The sequence below is a fragment of the Podarcis gaigeae genome, assembly GCF_964106915.1.
Source record: "Podarcis gaigeae genome assembly, chromosome: 3".
Classification (NCBI taxonomy): Eukaryota; Metazoa; Chordata; class Lepidosauria; order Squamata; family Lacertidae; genus Podarcis; species Podarcis gaigeae.
Window position 1 is genome coordinate 15,028,895 of NC_139680.1, and position 5,934 is coordinate 15,034,828.

Below are 5,934 nucleotides of genomic sequence, written 5' to 3' on the forward strand. Positions count from 1 at the left end.
CACTGTTTCCTGGTGTGCTTCTGAAACCTTAATAAATTTGCAGTAATACTTGCTGGACTTTGGGCATCAGAAAGGCTTGATGTACCTGATAAGTTCTATCCTGAGGAAGAACAACAGATGGGTTGATCAGTATTTTGTTAAAATGCCAAAACCGAAGCAAAGGAGAAAGAAAGGAGTTGTGGGTTCGAACTCTTGAGAAATGTAAATACTACAAAAGGTGGAATTCAACTGGGCAAGATCCAACTTGAACTGGGCCAATTTGGTTGGGAGCTGTACCTCAGTGGGAAGAACATGGGAAAGGCCCCAGGTTCAATTTTCTGCAGGTAGGGCTGGGAGAGAACCCTCTCCGAAACCCTGGAGAGCTTCTGCCAATCAGTGAAGGCAATACTGAGCTAGATGGACCAATGAGCTGATTCAGTATAAGGCAGCCCCCTAGGTTCTGGGGCTTACTGCAGCCCTTGAACAGAAAGCTCTTCTACATGGGGTTGGTGGGTGGGCAATGATATTTTATCACTCCCAACCCCAGTGACAGTCCTACATGTGATGGTGTCATATGTCATAATGTGCTCTTCCAGGTTTAATCAGCTTATTCAGTAGGTTTTGGAGGGGCTGAAAAGACCACATGTGCTAGAGCAGGCATCTTCAACCTCGGCCCTCCAGATGTTTTTGGCCTACAACTCCCATGATCCCTAGCTAGCAGGATCAGTGGTCAGGGATGATGGAAATTGTAGTCTCAAAACAACTGGAAGGCCGAGATTGAGGAAGCCTGTGCTAGAGGAACAATCTGTAGAGGGTGGAACGATGATCATGGCCACCAAGGTGAGAAGGGGGGGGGGGCGAGGAATACCTGTTGGCACATCTATTCCTGAGACAACAAAACCATGCACACAGCGGCCAACTCTTTCCTGTCCTTACCCTTTCACAGAATACGAAGCTCAAGAGAAAATGGAACTTTCTTGAACTCTCCTCAAACGGCTTCTCAAGTTCAGATTATATTTCCCTATTGATAGCAATAAACGATCGGAGATGCTTGCATACGACACAACGGAAAAGCAACAATGTACTGAAAATAGGAGCTGCCTAATCTATTTTGTCAGCAGGGCACATGCCCCTTTTGGGGCGCTACGGGAGTGAGAAAATCAGTGTTAAATTGACATCCAAAGGCAATTTGCTGGCAAAGGATTTTTGCTGGCGGGGGCAAAAGTTTGCATCAAAGAGCTCTCCTTGCTACCTCTCTAGACTAAGATGGCACAGAGAGAAAGCAATCCTCTTTTCAAGAAACAGGTGTCCTTAATCCAGTGTTGCCACTTGACTCCAAACGGGCCATAGTAGCTAGGAGTGCCGTTTACTGCCTTTAGCTGGGATGCCAGACACAGCCATCTCTCAGAAGGGCTGACATAGCCACAGGGACCCATGTGTTGGTAACATCAATACAGGACAGCTGCACTTTGTGGGGCTTCCCTTAAGGCTGGTTCAAAAGTTGCAAATAGCACTGGATGCTGCGGCTAAGTTGTTGTGAATCAACTTACTACAGTAAACCAGGCCAGGTTTAAGGTTTCGTTGATGGGATATAAAGCTCTAAACAACTTAGGGCCAGATTCCCCAAGGGAATCCCATTCCCCATATAGATCTACCCAGTCATGATCTGCAAGTGAGCACCTTCGCCCCTGCCAAACTACAGCTTGAACTGTTAGTGGATGCTGCTGTATTGTGTCTTATTAATTAACGTACCTTTAATTTTATCTTTTTCATATATTGATATTAAAGCTATTTTAGATGGCTGTGGGCTGCCTTAATATTATTTGAATAAATACAATATAGAAATGATTTCAATAAATTCATAAATTAAGAAAGAGTTGTATTACATACTGCACAAATAGCGGCCTACGTGGTGTGCAGAAGGAATATACAGTCCTGTAATTTGAAATGGCACAATAGTAAATGGCACCGAGGAAAACTCTTGATTCTGCTGACTTGTGAGTACTGGCTCTAACTTTCGCACAAACTGAATTAAAGAATTCAGTGCTATCAAACCATAAGCCAGCAAAGTTACCGCAGGAGTCTTTCATCTGCTTTTACCTGCAAAGCTAGCGGTTGCTAACAGGTAAAGCAGAATATGGCAGTTTTGTTTTTAATTTGCCTACCCCCCCCCCCACATTAGACTGTCTGCTTGGCTTCTATAACAACATTTTCAAAAGAATCGGCTCAAAGTGAAGGTGAAATCTAGAAAGGTAAGAGTTATTCTGCTTGTAGGGTATGCTTGTGTTGAAAGAAATAGATTGCAGCAGTAGCTGCTTCAAACAGCACCAGCAAAATCTTTCAAAGTAACCCAGTTTGTGGGAGTATATTAATATTCATTTTGCTGCAAAATGTTTGGCCTTGTGAAAAAGCAGGAAATAAGCCCTGGACTTCATTTTAAACTTTATAGACCTAATTAGTGCCACTCTCAATATAGGCATCTTAAGATCAAGCTTGACTAAATTGATGCTTTTTATAGTGTAATCAGGGAATGTGGGCAGATAGCTTTAAATAAGTTCAATTTTACTTTGCTGCGCCTTGGGGTTTTTTTCATCTGATTCATGCCAACCACTAGGGTGCATATGGACTAGATTGATACCCAGATAAATTTATCCATTTATTATTTGCATGTATAGCATGTTCTTTACTGGAACACACCCCCCCCCCCGGCTCTTCCTTCTGAGCTATCCAGCCATACCCTTCTGCTGTCTCCCGGGGACCACTAATCTGGAATGTTGCCAGGTCATCAGTGTGGGAAGTAAGGCTCATCTGCCATCCGAATCAGTTTCTGAACACAGAATGGAGGAGTGGGCACTGTCTTGTCTTGTGTTTTGCCCTTTGGGGAGCAAATGTCTTGGGCTGGCCCTGACCGGGCCTCAATGAGCAAAGAAGGATATTGTAAAATGGGTCACATACCACATCCCTCCCAGATGTGAAGCAGTCATAGACTGAGGTAGATTTTAATGCTTAGAATGCTATATTCTGCCCACAGATCCAGAGAGGCCCAGGCCACTTGATGGCCTGAGCCATAAAGGAAAGGTAAAGGGACCCCTGACCATTAGATCCAGTCGTGACCGACTCTGGGGTTGCGACGCTCATCTCGCTTTATTGGCCAAGGGAGCCAGCGTACAGCAGCTGGGTCATGTGGCCAGCATGACTAAGCCGCTTCTGGCGAACCAGAGTAGCTCACGGAAACGCCGTTTACCTTCCCGCTGGAGCGGTACCTATTTATCTACTTGCACTTTGACATGCATTCAAACTGCTAGGTTGGCAGGAGCAGGGACTGAGCAATGGGAGTTCACCCCGTCGCAGGGATTGAAACCGCCGACCTTCTGATAGGCAAGTCCTAGGCTCTGTGGTTTAACCCACAGTGCCACCCACGTCCATACTTAAAATAAAAAATGATGACACATGGAAACAAAATAAGGCACAATCAATCAAAGAGTGGTTTGTTTATACAATCAGCTGGTCCGGAAGGACAGTGTTCATCATGGTCTAATCTTGTGCCATCAGGACAGATAATATTTTTGTTCATATTTTTTTTAAAAAATAGGCTTTTTACCAAATTGCACCTTTTGTTTGCTTAAATTTGCAGATCTAAGCTGATATATAAGGAGCAAATCTGATCAAGTGACGAAAGAAAAAGTAGTGTTGAAATCGTAGCCTCACTTTGAGCTTGTGGCCGTGGGCTAAATGGCTCACCTGGACCCCACTCTGACTGGCCCAGATTCTACCTCCCACGTGGCCACTGCATTTGAGTAAGGTGCACATGGATGGATGGATGTAATCTCTTAACCAGCCAGAGTCCAGTCTGCAGCACACCTTTCAAAGCCAGATTCACAGAAATGAAACACCGAATGAAATACTGACGAGAGCATGACTTGATCTGGGAAAGGAACCTGTCGTAATTACACCTAGAGAACTCAAACTGATATCTAATAGGAAAAGATACCTTAGGGAACAATGCTGAAAAGGGATAGAAATGATGGATTAATAGGTTTTCTACATCACTAATTTTTATGTTCCAGTACAGAGAGTCAAGAGAATAGGGGAGATACACAGGGAGGGGGGCATGGTGCCATATGCTCAGGAGCTGATAAGGACACTTACATAAATAGAGAATTGGGACAGCCAAATAAAGCCCCCTATAAATAAGGTAACAAAGCACATCTCTGCTGTTTGTCATGCGGCTGGAAAAAGTGGGCGGGTGACACCTGCTCTTGTCGAGCTCCTGCTAAGACTCCCTAGTTAGTTAGAGAAGCAAATTACCTAAGGAAGGCCAGCATGAAAGGCTCTTTCAGAGGTTATTAGTGGGACTGGTCTCCTCAATGCAGCACTTGATTGAAGAAAGACAGAAAATTACAGGGCTTTGATTTTAGAGGGGAAGCTTTTAACTGCTTCCTGCTGTTCTGTCATTTGGTACTAGCCCCAAGTGGCCAAATTAAATTTGTGTCATGTTCCTCATTCCCTGACCACAAATCACTCTTGCAAGCTAGTGTTTTAAGAAAGGGGGGGGGAGCTTTCCACATGGTAGGAAGAAAAAATTTCCTTCTAAATGATTGGGTGGGGGTAGGGATCCCAATGACCACCTGTGATCTAGAGTAGGGTTCTTAAAAAACCAACCTACTAGCAGTAATTTGTAACCATCGTTCCTTCAGCTAAATTCATAACCGCCCCCCGCCCTGCAATCTGTTTTGCTATGTGATCAAACAGAGCAGCGCGAGTGATTTCTGCGATTTTGGAGCAGCTTTTACCATTTCAGCTACTATTTCTGCAGAAAGGAAATTCTTTGGGAACTTGACATTAGAGGCTTCTTTGTGTGCTGAGCATTCTGTGAGGTCATGTTGACTTGCTGGGCAATTTCACAGTTCCGACTAGAAGAAAAGAAACAAGAAGGAACAAATAGCCAATAAATCAAATCCCCTTTCATAGCTTTCTTCAGACTTGATTCACACAACAGTGTTTTCCCCTCAAATTAGGAGGTCATTTCCCCCAGTCATCCCCTGCTGGGCATCTTCCTGTTTTGTAGTCACCTCTACAAAAGATGGAGGATGTAATGATGTCACAGCTACCTGGATACACAACTGATTACTACCTTGTGAAGTAGCGGGGTGAGATTCTTCCACCAACCAGTACAGATTAGAACTGCACACAAATCTCTCCATGAAAATTGAGGAGGAGGGAGAGAGCTGGCAATGGGTCAAAAAGTTCCACAAAACACCATTTGCTTACCTTTCCCTGCCATTGCAGTATCCTTTTCATGAGCATTGATTGTTTGGGGTTGCCTCAAGAAGATAACCAATCAGGGATCATATAACCAACATGATGGTGCCACATGACCACAGAGCCATTTGTATTTTGCTCTGTGATGATGTCTTGAAGCCAAATCAGAGTGCTAGCTAACAATTCTGCCATGCAGAAACATCTTTGAAACCAAATCGTAACGGTGCCAGGAAGCAGAAATTGCTTCCCAACCTCGTTCAGTGAACCTTGGGCCCATTTTGCTACTTCGTCCCAATTTGCTGAGTCAAATTGTAGTCCAAACTGGTGGGATTGGGGAGAGTGGGTTTCTTGAAATAAGGTAGTGGGAAGCAGAGGTTTTGTAGGAGGGAGGTTCTAAGATACGGTAGGCACCGGATTTTTCGCTCTATAAGACGCACCAGACCATAAGATGCACGTAGTTTTTGGAGGAGGAAAACAAGAAAAAAAAATTCTGAATCTCAGAAGCCAGAACAGCAAGAGGGATCGCTGCGCAGCGAAAGCAGCGAACCCTCTTGCTCTTCTGGCTTCTGGGATAGCTGCGCAGCCTGCATTCGCTCCATAAGACGCTCACACATTTCACCTTACTTTTTAGAGGGGGGAGTGAGTCTTATAGAGCAAAAAATACGGTAGTTTGCGAGCATGCTGAAAGCTGGA